The 15,548-nt window shown below is 38.2% G+C and overlaps 1 long non-coding RNA gene across 1 annotated transcript in view; it reads left to right on the forward strand.

Moving 5' to 3' along the window:
* LOC131412610 (uncharacterized) overlaps positions 1-12,151 on the forward strand; it is a 243,611-nt gene extending 231,460 nt beyond the window's left edge. The window contains exon 2 of the long non-coding RNA XR_009221816.1: positions 12,048-12,151. This is a non-coding gene — a long non-coding RNA (uncharacterized LOC131412610). The remainder of the gene's footprint in view (positions 1-12,047) is intronic.
* The last annotated feature ends 3,397 nt before the right edge of the window (positions 12,152-15,548 follow it).

A 15,548-nucleotide genomic window follows, 5' to 3' on the forward strand; every position in this document is an offset into this window, starting at 1 on the left:
CATTGTTATTTTAGACATAATGCTATTGTGCACTTAATAGACTACAGTATAGTGTAAACATAACTTTTATACACACCAGGAAACCAAAAAAATTGTGTGACTTGCTTTATTGCAATATTCACTTTATTGCAGTGGTCTGAAATCAAACCTGCAATATCTCTGAGGTACGCCTGTACAGAAAATCCTAAAGACTCCACCAGAAAACTGTTAGAACTAATACATGGGACTCAGTAAAGTTGCAGGATAGAAAATCAACATATAAAGATCAGTTGCATTTCGATACACTAACAATGATCTGAGAAAAATCTGACAGAGATTTTAAGAAAGCAATCCCATTTACAGTAGCATTCAAATCAGGTACCTAGGAATAAATGTAATCAAGGAGATGAAAGGCCTGTACACTGAAAACTAAGACATTGGTGAAAAAATTGAACAAGACACAAATGGATTGGAAGAATTAATATGGTCAAAATGTCCATACTCCTCAGGGGCCGGCCCGGTGGCGCAAGCGGTTAAGTGCGCGCGCTCCGCTGCGGCGGCCCGGGGTTCGCTGGTTCGGATCCCGGGCGCTCACCGACGCACTGCTTGGTAAGCCATGCTGTGGCGGCGTCCCATATAAAGTGGAGGAAGATAGGCACAGATGTTAGCCCAGGGCCGTCTTCCTCAGCAAAAAAAGAGGAGGATTGGCGGATGTTAGCTCAGGGCTGATCTCCTCACAAAAAAAAAAAAAAAAAAAAAAATGTCCATATTCCTCAAAGTGATCTACAGATTCAATGCAATCTCTATTAAAATTCTAATGGCGTGTTTCACAGGCATAGGAAAAACCATCTTAAAATTTTTATGGAACTACAAAAGACCCTGAATAGCCTAAGCAATCTTGAGAAAGAAGAACAAAGCTGAGGCATCACACTTCCTGATGTCAAACTATACTACAAAGCTATAGTAATAAAGACGTTATGGTACTGGCATAAAAACAGACACTTAGACCAAGGGAATGAAATAGAGAGCCCATAAATAAACCCACACATATACAACTAATCTTTGACAAGTGTGCAAAGGACACACAATGCGGAAAGGACAGTCTCTTCAATAAATGGTGATGGGAAAACTGCATATTCACATGCAAAAGAATGAAACTGGACCCCTATGTCACACCACTCACAAAAATTAACTCAAAATGTATTAAAGACTTAAATGTAAGACTTGAAACCATAAAACTTCTAGGAGAAAACGTAGAGAAAAAGTCCTTAACATTGGTCTTGGCAATGATTTTTTGTATTCGACGCTAAAAGCACAGGCAACAAAAGCAAAAATAAAAAAGTGGGACTACATCAAAACTAAAAAACTTTTACACAGCAAAGAAAACCATCAACAAAATGAAAAAGCAACCTATAGAATGGGAGAACATATTTGCAAACCATATATCTGAGAAGAGATTAATATCTAAAATATATAAGGAACTCATATAACTCAATAGCAAAAAATAATAATAATAATCAGATTTAAAAGTGAGCAAAGTAGGGCTGGCCCGGTGTAGTGGTTAAGTTTGCAGGCTCTGCTTTGGTGGCCCAGGGTGCACAGGTTCAGATCCCAGACGTGGACCTATGCACCACTTATCAAGCCATGCTGTGGCAGGTGTCCCACATATAAAGTAGAGGAAGATGGGCATGGATGTTAGCCCAGGGCCAATCTTCCTCAGCAAAAAAGAGGAAGATTGGCACGGATGTTAGCTCAGGGCTAATCTTCCTCAAAAAGAAAACAAAACAAAACAAAAAAAACAAGAACAAAGTACTTGAATAGATACTTTTCCAAAGAAGGCATACGATTGGCCAATAGGTACATGAAAAGATGCTCAATATCATTATCAGGGAAATGCAAATCAAAACCACAATGAGATACCACCTCACACCTGTCAGAGTGGCTATTATCAAAAAGAAAACATATAACATGCTGGTAAGGATGTGGAGGAAAGGGAAATTTTCTGTTGGTGAGAATGTAAATTATTATAGCCATTATGGAAAACAGTATGGGGGTTCCTCAAAAAAAATAAAAATAGAACTACCATATGATCCAGCAATCCCACCTCTGGATATATATCCAAAGGCAATGAAATCAGTACCTTGAAGAGATATCTGCACCCCCATGTTCATTGCAGCATTATTTGCAGTAGCCAAGATATGGAAACAACCTAAGTACCCATTGATAGACGAATGGATAAAGAAAATGTGGTATACACACACACACACACACACACACACACACGCACACACAGGAATATTATTCAGCCACAAAAAAGAAGGAAATCCTGCCATTTGTGCCAACATGAAGGAAACTGGAGGGCACTATGCTAAGTGAAATAAGCCAGACAGAGAAAGACAAATACTGTGTGGTATCACTCATATTTGGAATCTTAAAAAAAAAAAGTCACATTTATAGAAACAGAAAGTAGAATGGTGGTTGCCAGGGGCTGGGGGGTGGAAGAAATGGGGAGATGAATAAGCTCTGAGGATGTAATGTACAGCATGGTGACTATAGTTAATAATACCGTGTTGTATACTTGAAATTTGCTGAGAGGGTAGATCTTAAGTGTTCTCACCAAACACACTCAAAAAAAAGGGTAACTATGTATGGTGATGGATGTGTTAATTTGATTGAGGTAAATATTTCACAATGTATATATATATCAAATCGTCATGTTGTACACTTTAAATATATACTATTTTATTTTTCAATTATACCTCAATAAGACTGGAAAAACAACAACAACAAAACATTCCCCCAAAGCTGATGCATTAAATTCTATGGCTTTAGGAAACCATCAAATGCTCTTGAAGATCATGAGAATATCTTCATCAGCAGCCCAGAGATGAAAAAAAACAACAACAAAAACTGGAAAGCAGTAAGACTTGTGTTCTTTGGGGGAAATATCTTACCTGGTTTGTTTGGTTTTGTATTTTAAAATACAGAAAAGTACCGTGAAAAATATAATAAAAAGTCATATGCGAATTCCCAGAATAAACAAATATTGATATTTTCTCAATAAAAAAAAAGATTTGTTAGGTTGCATCCAGATCAGCCTTTAGTCTAGGCTTACTTTAGCTCCACTACTAAGGCGTTCCTTTTCTGAGAACTCTATCTGATGCCTAGGTGTTACCGCGTCCCACTCCAGCTTTGCACATAAAATGTTCCCAGCCCTGGGTGAGCTGTGGGAATTGTTTGGCCTACTGCTTTCTAATACTCTTTCCCCAGCCTCGGGTAATTTCCTCATAAGCATGTGCAGATCAATACTCAGCCAAAGACTCAGGGAACCCTCTGTAGATCTCCAAAGAGATTTCTTTGTGCCATTCCCCTGCCCTCCGGCACCCTGCCTCACCAGTTGTAGCCGCCTTCACCTCCCAAAACTCCAATATCCGTCTCCTCAACTCAACAAGACCACCAGACTCAGAATTTCCCTTCCCTCCTCCTCAGTGTGGAAACTTCCTCCAGGGAGTAAGTTGGAGAAATCAAAGAGTTTGCTTCTTTTATTTCCCATTTCTCAGTGTTCACAGTCCCACACTCCCTGTTACCCAATGTCTGAAAACATTGTTTCATCCATTTTGTCTGGTTTTCTAGTTCAGTGGAAAGGTAAAACTAGTCCCTGTTAGTATCTCATGGCTAGAAGTCCAAGGCTCTCCTACCTCTGATTTTGTGTTCCTCAAATCTATTTTCTTCCTTATAAAGCCAGAGTGATATTTTATAAATGCAAATCTAATATTATCTCTTCTCACTTAAAACCCCTCAATTGCTTCCACCTGACACTAATCCCTATCTTGAACTCTAGGTTCCAAACATCCTAAGCGTTCCAGAAATTCACCAGGCTGTTTCATGCACCTGTGCCTCTTTTACTCCTCATTCCTCTATCCTTTAAAGGACAGCTCTCTGTGGTCAAAGGGTATAAACTTCTAGTTATGAGAAGATAAATTCTGGGGATTTAATGTACAGCAGGGTTATTATAGTTAATAATACTGTATTATCCACTTGAAAGTTGTTAAGACAGATCTTATGGGGCCCGCCCAGTGGCTTAGCAGTTAAGTGCGCGCGCTCCGCTGCTGGTGGCCCAGGTTCAGATCCCCGGCGCGCGCCGACGCACTGCTTCTCCGGCCATGCTGAGGCCACGTCCCACATGCAGCAGCTAGAAGGATGTGCAACTATGGCGTAAAGCTGTCTACTGGGGATTTGGGGGAAAAAAGGAGGAGGATTGGCAATAGATGTTAGCTCAGAGCCGGTCTTCCTCAGCAAAAAGAGGAGGATTAGCATGGGTGTTAGCTCAGGGCTGATCTTCCTCACAAAAAAAAAAAAAAAGACAGTAGATCTTAAAAGTTCTCACCACAAAAAAGAAATGATAATATGTAAGGTGATAGAGGTATTAGCTAATGCTATGGTGTTAACCATTTTGCAATATATAAATATATCAAATCAACACGTTGTACACCCTAACTTACAAATGTTATATGTCAATAGCCTGGAAATAAAAAGGACAGCTCTCTGTATCCTTTATGGAGACTTCTATGTCCACTCCCTGCATTCAGGCACAGCCAAAGTCCCTCATCCTTCATACCTACATTTTATCCAGCATTGAATTCAATTGTTGTTATTATTGTTAACTCTATTATTATGTGTTCATCACACGGTATTAAAATTATTTATATATCTATCTCCCCTGCTAGATTATGAGCTCCTTAAAAGTAGGGCTTGTCTCTTTTTAATGTTTCTATCCCCAGGACACAGCATAATGCATAGCACATAGTAAGTGTATAATAACCATATGAGAATTCAGAATTAGTCCACTTGGTTCTACCTCCAAAATATATCTCAAATTTATTCTCCTCCATCTCATCTGTTGCTACCCTAATCTATCATCATTTTGTCTTGCCTATATTGCTGCAAATCTCATAACTATCTTCCTGGTTTTTTCTTGCCCTTGAACAATTCATTCTGTATACAACGTCCAGAGTAATATTTTGAAACATAAATCAAATTACTGCAGTCCCCTTCCCAAAAACTTCCAATGTCTCTCTATTGTACTAAAATAAATTCCAAACTCCTTACCATATCCTGTACAGCTTTATATGAGGCAACTCCTTCCTGCCTCATTGAATTCATTTCAAACCACCTCCCTGTAGCTCACTCTGGCCATTCTGTTTCTCAAATGTACCACACTTATTTCTGCCTTAGGCCTTTGTACTTGTTGTTCCCTCTGCTTGTAATGACCTACTTCTAGAGTTTTGCATGGCTGGCTGCTAAATATTATTCTGACTTCATCTCAAATATCACTTCCTTAGAGGGGCCTTACCTGACCTTCATGCAGAGTAGGACCCCAGAAGAAAAAAAAAAAAAAACCTGTGATGTGGTATTGGGTTGGAATTAGAGGTATCAGTATGTATGTGTATGTATTATATGTGTGTGTATGTTTATTTATTTATGCTGATACCTTTTTTTTAATTTTTATTTATTTATTTTTCCCCCAAAGCCCCAGTAGATAGTTGTATGTCATAGCTGCACATCCTTCTAGTTGCTGTATGTGGGATGCGGCCTCAGCATGGCCGGAGAAGCGGTGCGTTGGTGCGCGCCCGGGGTCCGAACCCGGGCTGCCAGCATCGGAGCGCACGCACTCAACCGCTAAGCCACGGGGCCGGCCCCTATGCTGATACCTTTAATACTATAATACTAATACTATAATAATAATATATATATCCATATATATGTCCATAATATATATGTTAGTATCGATAACTCATCCCATGGGAAAGAGCACAGGTAATGCCTAGATCTTGGTTTCTAAATACCATTCCCCACTCAAAGGAAACAACATTCCTTGAAGAAATGGCTGATTCAGGGCTGGGGCAAGGAAAGTAGAAAGTGAACCTGGAACATTTTCTGTGCCTAAAGTAAGGAAGTGCTCATAAATTGATGGGACCACGCCAAAAGGACACCAGAGCTAGCTTGAAGGGGCTCCCACTGGTCAAACTAGGGAAAATTTGAGATCAAAATGAATGATAATAGATTATAACATATTGATTAGACAGGAATCCATGGGTCCATACCGATAATTTTTTAAAAAATTTAAAGGGGATAAAAATAGAAAGCCAACTAATAAATGTAGAAAGAACAATGGAATTAGGAAATCACCAGTTTGCAACCTCCTTAGTAGTAATTGATTTATGCAAGAAGTCAGTTTAAGGTTTAGGATTAGGTTTAAGATTGTTGAGAACATGATATTCACAGTCCCACAGTCCCATTATATTCACATGATAATCACTCACATTATGTGTAAAAGGGAAGAAAATACTTTTACAATGAAAAAATCTAAAAGTGATCAAATTTATATCACCAAAATGGAACCAATTGACATTATTGACCTCTTGATATGATGCATTGAGAAGGATATAGCAACTCTCATGTAGTATTTCTGCACTATTTGCACACCCATGTTCAGAGAAGCATTATTTACACAATAGCCAAAAGGTAGAGCAACCCAAATGTCCATCAAGGAATGAATGGACAAACACAAAATGTGGTATATACACACAATGGGATATCAATCAGTCTTAAAAAGGAAGGAAGTCCTGTCACAGGCTACAACATGGATGAACCTCGAAGACATTATGCTAAGTGAAATAAGCCAGTCATAAAAAGACAAATAATATATGATTCCACATATACGAAGTATCTAAAGTAGTCAAATTCACAGAGACAGAAAGTAGAGTGGTGGTTGCCAGGGGCTGGGAGACAGATGGAAGTTATTTAATGAGTAGAGAGTTTCAGTTTTGCAAGATGAGAAAGTCCTGGAGATGTGTTGCACAACAATGTGAATATACTTAATGCTACTGAACTGTACACTTAAAAATGGTTAAGATAGTAAATTTTATGTTATGTGTTTTTTACAATTAAAAATAAAAATAAAAGGGAGAGAGAGAGAAAAGTACTTTAAGTAGTGGGAATGAACATAATTGATGCAAACAATACCGGTGCACTTAACCTATGAAAATTATAATAATAATAACAACAAACACTGACAGTGTTTATTATGTGCAATGCACTCTTTTAAGCATCATACTTATATTAACTCATTTAATCTTTCTAACAACCCCATGACATGGGATCTATTATGATTTCACATTACTGGTGAGGAAATTAAGGCACAGAGACTTTAGATAGCTTGCCCAAAGAATGAATGAATGGTTTTAAGACTTTTCAAATTATTGACAGATAAATTAAATAGATGCTTTAGTTGGTCAGGCACGTGGGTAGTGATGATAGGCATAAAAAGAAGTCAGAGGAAGTGATAAAATCAGTTATAGGAAGACCCACAGGTTGGAATCTTCACTAATTTGCAGTGTTCCAAGCAGTGAAGTACTCAAAAGATTTAATTTTTGAGTACTCTTGGAATTATATTCTTCATATTTGATGTATATCTTATACATTGATACTCTACAGAGTTGTATACAAAAAAAAAGCCATGTATATAGTACTTGATTTAGCATTTTAAAGAGTAGCTTTGAGTACATTCAGTTTTTGTCTTAGGCCTAACGTTAAATACAATTATTCTCTCTCCCCATTCATCATTAAGATAGGATTCAATTGTATATTCACCTCTTTACTTCCTAAAAGAGTTTTCATTTAAATTGTTAACTTTTTTGTGAAACATTTATTTCCTGAGATTTATTTTATAAAGAGAAATGCCAGTGTTTATTTATTAAAGTAATAATAATACCGTTTAAAGTCCTTACCAATTGGAACTGGAAATGTGTATTACATTTCAGATGCTCATTGGGTTGACTTTTGGCATGACTTTGGTGGTATGTAGATGATATATTCACTCAGGTAAATATGAATAATAATGAACAAATGAATGTTTGTTAAAATAATACTCATCTTAAATAATACACATCAAAATGCTTCCAGATGACAGAGTATGAGACATGATAACAATACCTAAGGGCCAGCCCCGTGGCTTAGCGGTTAAGTGCGCGCGCTCCGCTGCTGGCGGCCCAGGGTTCGGATCCTGGGTGCACACTGACGCACCGCTTCTCCGGCCATGCTGAGGCCGCGTCCCACGTACAGCAACTAGAAGGATGTGAAACTATGATGTACAACTATCTACCGGGGCTTTGGGGGAAAAAAATAAATAAAATTAAATTAAAAAAAAAAACACAAAACAATACCTAAGAGACTTAGAAGCGATGTTTATAACGATTGTGTACAAGCAAGTAAACTTCTGCAAAAGAAAACACTATTTTGTTATTGTTGTTGTTGTCATCAAGGAGAAAAAAATACAACATTTTATATTATGGATTATCATTATACAAAAATATAGCATATAAAGACTTGAAGGGAGTGGGAAGAAAAGGAAAATGCTTGCTGAGTTAGGGTTTAGAGATTGTTTTTATTTTAATAAAATTTTAGAGTTTAATTAGAAGTAAACATTATTAAAATTCTATTTATAAGGCAAATTAAAAATCAATCTTTATTTTGCCATGTTAAAGAGAGAAAATATTTTAAAACTTTTAAGAATATTGAAAATAACAGAAAGCAAAATCTTAAAAATGTTCTTTAAAAAAACACTTCAATCAAACTGTTCTTTTAATCAAAGAAACTGTCAATCTTTCTCAGGGGTGGGAAGAAAACAAAGGATTTAGATGAAAGCACTCTTTGATTTTGTCCAAAAGAATTTAGGCATTTAAAAATTCCATATGCTTTTATAACCTTTTGATTTATTTAGTCTTACGTTTCCTGGCGTACTTGAAACTTCCATAGCTGGTCTTCATAAGAGGTGGGTGCCTACAGTAATAGAAGAATGGAACGTGTGTTCAAGAACTACTATATTAATTTTCTATTTTGAATACTTTTTAAGAAGGCTAATAATGCTTTTTTTCTTTATTCAACAACTTTTGAGATAAATTTTGCAATTTTTCATTTTTCAAAAGGTTAAATAGTGTCTTGGATGGAAAGTTTGAATAATGTAATAAACCATGTCAAGTTTTCAGAACCTTGGGCAAAAACCTACTGCTGGGACTGAGGAAGAAGGGGACAACAGTGACGACCTCAAACACAGAGAGGAATCAGGTACTGTTGAAGCTCCTAAGATCTTTATTGACTTGGTCACTGTCCTCAGTCACAAAGACTGAAGGAGACGCCCCTTACATTTTGGCATTCTCCTTTGCCTCAGAGGAGAACTTCCAGGACTATCCCTGCTGTGTATTTGGGGAGGTGAGGCGGGCAGGAGTTTGGCAGGATTTGGGAGATGGAGGAGACTTGGATAATACTGTTCTAGTCTCTCCTGGTATGATACTGCAGTGAGGACTTACCTGGAGAGGGAGACAGAAAACCCTCTTCTCAAAGGAGGAGAAATGCAGGTATTGTAGATGTGTTTCTAAGTGACTGCGGAGCTCTTTGCCCCTTCTTTGACATCACCTCCCAGCTTCAGCTCTTGCTGTAGGGGTTAGGTGGCCATGACTGTACTAGGTGACCCCTCCTCAGCATCCTTTTGACTACAACAGAATGGATCAGAGTTCACACCTGGTCCAAGTTGAGTCAAATTCTTTTCCTCTTAGAAATTTCAAACTGGTATTCGAGAGTGATCGGATTCAACAGGGGAGACCAGAGGTTATCTGAATGTACTCCCAAACTAGAGGGTTGCTGGGCTTTTTCAGCATGGCTGTGTGAGGGTGAGGGCAGGTCAGGGCCATTTAAGGCCAGGCATTCTGAGTTTGATTCTACCTCTGCCACGCACTGAATGTGCAACATTGGGCACATTAATCTTCCCCAAGGTTAAGTTTCCAAATAAGAAAGATACAATTAAGAGTGCTTACCTTGCAGCACTGATGTGAGGATTAAATGAGATAAATGATGTGAAATCAGTGTGGTTGATCGTTGGCAATGTTTTTGTAATGAAATTGAATAAAGTAGAAAATATCAGACCGTACAACGCATAGTAAGAGCTAGTATTGTTTTGTGAAAGTTTTGTTTCAGATATATGTGTGTATAAATGTGTGTGAGAATTGGATCATGTTGTAAAACATATTTCTTAGTACAGGTTGTGGTATTTTTTTTTCTTACACTTAAAACCAGTGTTGCTCAATATATGGACCAGAGATGCTTACATTAGAATCATCTGGATGCCTATTAAAAATATAGATTCTTGAACTCCACTGCCCAGAATCAGAATTTCTGACAGTAGAGTCCAGGAATCTATATTTCAGCTACTTCCCCAGATAAGTCTCACACACACTGAAACTTGAGAACCAGTGCTTTAAACCTACAGAAAGTATTCAAATGTTAGCTATTTTATAATTAAACTCATTCCTTCATTCAGACATTATTTATGGAACACAACTGTACTAGGGGCTCTGTGAGGGGCACAGAGGAGGGGGCAGTTACTCTATTTTGAGTAATGTAGCATCTGTCAACATAGTGTTCTGGAATTTTGGTTGGTCTGATATGTTTTGTTGCATCTGACTTCTTGCTTACAAAAGACGACTAACTCTAAGGCAAGAATTTCCAACCACTATGCCTCAAAGAGTTTACAAAAGTTCCCAAGGTATTGATCCCCCCTGCTCTCAAAAAGTTGAATTATGAGAAGCCTCCCATATTTACCCCAGTGTGTCATTTTGGGAAGCACTACTAAAGGCACAGGATGGTTAAAAATGGTGTAATTAATAGTCAAATGTGGATTAGAATTCATACACACTAAAGCCTGCTACTCAAAATGTGATCCACAGACCAGAAGCACTGGCATCACCCGGAAGTTAGAAACACAGAATCACAGACCCATCCCAGACCTACATTAATGTTTGAGAAGCACTGAACTGAAGGAAACACGTAATCAGTTACCTAACTTTTGTGAACAAATTCCCACAAAGGTAACAATTTTCCGAAAAATAATTATTTAAAGTACACCTACTTTGTGCATCAGCAGAAACATTTGTGTTTCATGGATATTGTTTTCTGACTATAAAATCATATGATCATTGTAGAAATTTCTGAAAATTTGAAAAGTGGGAAAATTTATCCATAATAAGAAATGTATTCATAATTCCATTCCCTTTTCTCCTATAAAATATTAAAAAACATAAAAAATTTACATTTCACAAAATTGGAATCATATCATATATACAAGATTTATATCTTACTTTTTTCATTTAATTTGTCGTGAGTATTTTCAGCAGTGCTTTTTAAAAAAATAAGATAGAGTGGTAGCTAGTTAAGATTTCCTTAGTATAGACAAGGTAAAGTGATGAATGTAGGCAGGCCATAAATGTGACATCCAATTCTAAAATGTCAGAGTTAAAAGGGGCCAGGCCTTAGATATTATTTTGTTTAAACTTTTTAGTTATAGTTGGAGAAATTTAAGCCCAGGAAGCAAAAGTGACTCACCAAAGATAATTTGCTTAGGTAAACAAATTTATTGATTGAACTATTATTATGTACCAAGACCTGTGGCAGGGTGACCAACTGTCTGGTTTGCCTGGAACCGTGGGGTTCCAGAGACATGGGACTTTCAGTGCTAAAACTGGAACAGTCCCAGGCAAATCTGGATGGTTGGTCACCCTAGTGCTACACATTAGAGCCAGAGCAAATTATGAGATCTGGCCTCTGCTCTCACGTGGAAGAGACACCTTTGTGAACAGATCATTACTATACGGCGTGATAAGTACCAGAAGAGCACCCAGACTGTGAAGGAAGCAAGACTTCCGGGATCCTGAAAACTACAGGACAAGAAGGGAGTTAACCAGATGAAAGCCAGAGTAGGAATGGGGCAGTTTAGAAAGCATTCTAGTCTGAAAGATCACTACAATACAGGACATAGTAATGAAAAATAATACTAAGAATTTACTGTGCCAGGCACTATGCTGTTTATTACCTCCTTTAATCTTCACAAGGTTGAATTTGTCATATGAGTGATGAAGATGCCATTGGAGGGTTGTAAGCAGGAGAGAAATATAATTGTGTACTCTAAAGACAAAGGATCACTCTGGCAGTATGTAAAGTGCTTTAAAAAGAAAAAGTCTATTACATGTATGCTATTTTCAAATACCTGTAACTTAACATCATCCCCCAAACCCAGTTTCATAAGAGGGATTCCAGATTCCCAATACAGTTTAAAACCAAATTTGTCTAATACTTTAACTCTTCTCTTCTATTTCTTCTATTTCTTTCTATTTCTTTATTGACTTTCTACCAGTGTACAAAATTCTGTAAGGAAATTATGTTGTTAGGTTTTGTAGCGTGGGCTCCCTCTGTTGACTGTGTAGCAATATAACAGCAACCATCTGACATCTAGCAGAAAAAAATTGCTTTGGATCTTTACAGCACTTCTTTTCTGCTTTTAGGAAAATCAGAGGTCTTTGCCCCTAAATTACAATAACTTATAAAGTATTCAAATGCATATATGACCCAGTTATTGGTTCAGTTTTAACCAAAGAAATATTTTCATACTTGCAGTCACCATTTTCATTGGCATTGTTCCATTTCTTCATTAAAGAGCCATTTACATTCATTAAACTGGACAGCTATTTGAATTTCATAATAGAATTATCTAGACTTTCATTTCCTATTATGCCCATAGTCATACAAATGAACTTTATCATTAACATTTATCGGTAATAATCATTCATATCGGTAACAATCATGTCATTTCTATACAGCTCTCGGATCGCCTAAATCCGTGACAGGTTGGCTCCCAATTGCTCCAAATGAATGCCTGGCAGAGGCTGCAGTGAGAGCTGTACCATGTGGGCCTGCTCTTTAGGACTGTAGACAGAGTCATTTGCTCATTCAACAACTGCCCAGTGGCACTTGCTCTGAACCAGCTGTATGCTTGGGAGACAGATTAATGAGATCATAGACCCTAATCCCAAGAACCTTCGGTCTAGTGAGGGAGATATTTGACATCTGAAGCAATATCTCTAACTCGAAGTAGACCATAAGTGTAATTATAGTGATACAACATGCCATAAAAGCAGAAGGAAATATTAAATATGATTGAGAGAATTCAGGCAGATATCTTGGAGAGGATACCATTTGGCCTGAATCGGACATAAGCTCCATGATGGCAGGAAATTTTGTCTGTTTTGTTCTCTGCTATATCCTAAGTTCCTACAACTGTGACTGGCACGTAGTAAATGCTTAATAAACAGCTGTTGAATTAAGGAGTAGATTTTAAAATCAATAAGAATTTTACTGACAGAAAAAGGCAGGGAAAAAGAATTTCCCTTTTGAAAAAGCTTATCCTCAAAACCACGGAGATTATTACCTTTTGCTTGTTTAACCTGCTTAAACCCTCCCCTTGGCTTCCAATATCTTTAGGATAAAATATTGTGCCCTGTCCACTTCTCCAGAGTCATATCCCTGCGTGCCATTCCAAGCCATTAGGGTTGTCAGATGTCTGCTGGGGAACTGGACATTCTGTATTTCATCTATCTGTCCCAGAAATCAAAAATACAAAATATGATGTTATGATATGAATTGCTCATGTACCAGCTAATATAAAATATAATGTAGGTTATTAATGAACATTCTGATCCTGTGTATATGTGTGTCAAATTGAGATCCATTCAGTTTCAAGTAATAGAAAAACCAGTTCAAATTGGCTTAACTAATGAAAGGATTTATTGGCAAATGTAACTGCAAGTCAGGCAATAGGGCAAACTTCAGGGCAGTTCAATCAGGGCTTCTCCTCAATCGCTCCTCAGTTGTCTCATCTCTGACCCGCTACGTATGTAGCCTGTATCCTTGGACTGGTTTCTCCCATGGACACAAATTAGCAGCTAGCAGAAAGGAGATTATATGCTTTCTTGTTTACATGCAGGGAGAGAGAACATTGTTTTTCAAAACTAATGAAACTCTAACATATATAACTTTTTTGATTGGCAAATGTATAGTATCAACTATTACTAGTATTTTTGTTGAGGTCATCTAGAACTCTTGCTGGCTGTAAAACTACGAACAGTTCTGAGCTTTCTTTTACCTTTGCCCCGTCACATATTCAGCTCTCTCTCCCCAGAGACCCCCCCTTTGCCTAGCAAACTTTTACTGACCTTTCAGGACTACTCTTCCCTGGGAGATTTTGCCTGACTCTCAGTCTGGTTAGGCACCTACACAAGGCTCTTATGGCCCACTGGTATTCCTCCAGGGTAGCAGGTGACATACTGAAATGTGATTGTCTGTTTCCCTGTCCGGCTCTCCACAGGCAAGGAGCTCCTCAAGAGTAGCGTTATCAGATGCTTTTGGTTGTGAATAACAGAAACCTAATGCAAACTAACTTCAACAATTGGAGAAATTATTATTTCTCAAAATAGGAGGTGTATGGGTAGGGCAGGCTCCAGGACCTGTGATAGAGTGGTTCAACAGTGTCATCAAGAACCCATGTTCTTTCCCTCTCTCTACCATCTTCAGTGTTAACTTCATCCTCAAGCGGCTAACAAGATGGCTAAAAAAGTTTCAGGCATCACATAATCTAGAGGAAGAAGAGGAACTTTCTCATTCTTTGGAATAAGGAAGTGTTTCCAAGAAACTTCCCAGCAAACTTTCCCTCATCTTCTTGGCCACCCCTAAACTGCTCACTGGCAAAGGGAATAATGTTACCACAAAGAGTTGAGGCTAATCATCCAAAGTAGGGTGGAAATTAGTAACTGTTTATGTTAGTTACTACAATAAGGTCTTGCTGTCGCTCCTCATCCTCTAGAGTCTGATACTCTGTGGCTCTGTGCATCTGCCTTTGTGACTCCATTTCCCACCCCACCCTGAGACTCACTGCCATGGTCATATCCTAGACTCTAACCTTGCCAAAAAATGCATGTCTCCGTAATTTCAACTTCAAGCATCTCACTCTCTGACCTCCTATATTTCCAGCTCACTTTCTTTAATACTCCATCTCCAATAATCTTTCAATCCCACAGGGACTTATATTCCACTGATGATCCTACCTTTTCACAATCCCTTGCCCCCTTCATGTCCTCACTTCCCTCCCTACCCAGCTTAAATTCCATGGTCAGTCATTATAATCACTCCCTTGCGTATACTATCAACTCTCTTGCCCCCCTTCATTTCATGATACTCTTTTGGTAAGACTACAACCCTGCTCATATCCAACTCTCAGCTTATTCTGTGCACCAAGACCCCTGAGTGTTTCTGGAAAAAAAATACGTAACAATGTTAATTAGTCTTACTCTACTTTTAATGGGTCTTTACTGCTGAATAGTAAAGCTGGTCAACAATCGCAAGACATTTCACTAGTCCGTTTTGTCTTTCATTCTCCTAGATGAGCTCCCATCCGACCTCCGTCTCCTAAAACCTCCAACATCTCCTTTCATGTGCTCGCGTTTAGCTGCTTAACTCTGCTTATTCTCCTGAGAAAATAAAGGCAACTAGAAGAGAACTTCTATAGGTTCCTACCACCATGCCTAGCCACTTAGCTGCGTCTACGCCCATCCCCTCTGTTTTCTCTGTTAATGTGGATTCACAGTCTATGAAACTAGCAGACCCATCCCTCTTCTTGTGCAGTAGAT

The sequence above is a fragment of the Diceros bicornis genome, chromosome 13, assembly GCF_020826845.1.
Source record: "Diceros bicornis minor isolate mBicDic1 chromosome 13, mDicBic1.mat.cur, whole genome shotgun sequence".
Lineage (NCBI taxonomy): Eukaryota > Metazoa > Chordata > Mammalia > Perissodactyla > Rhinocerotidae > Diceros > Diceros bicornis.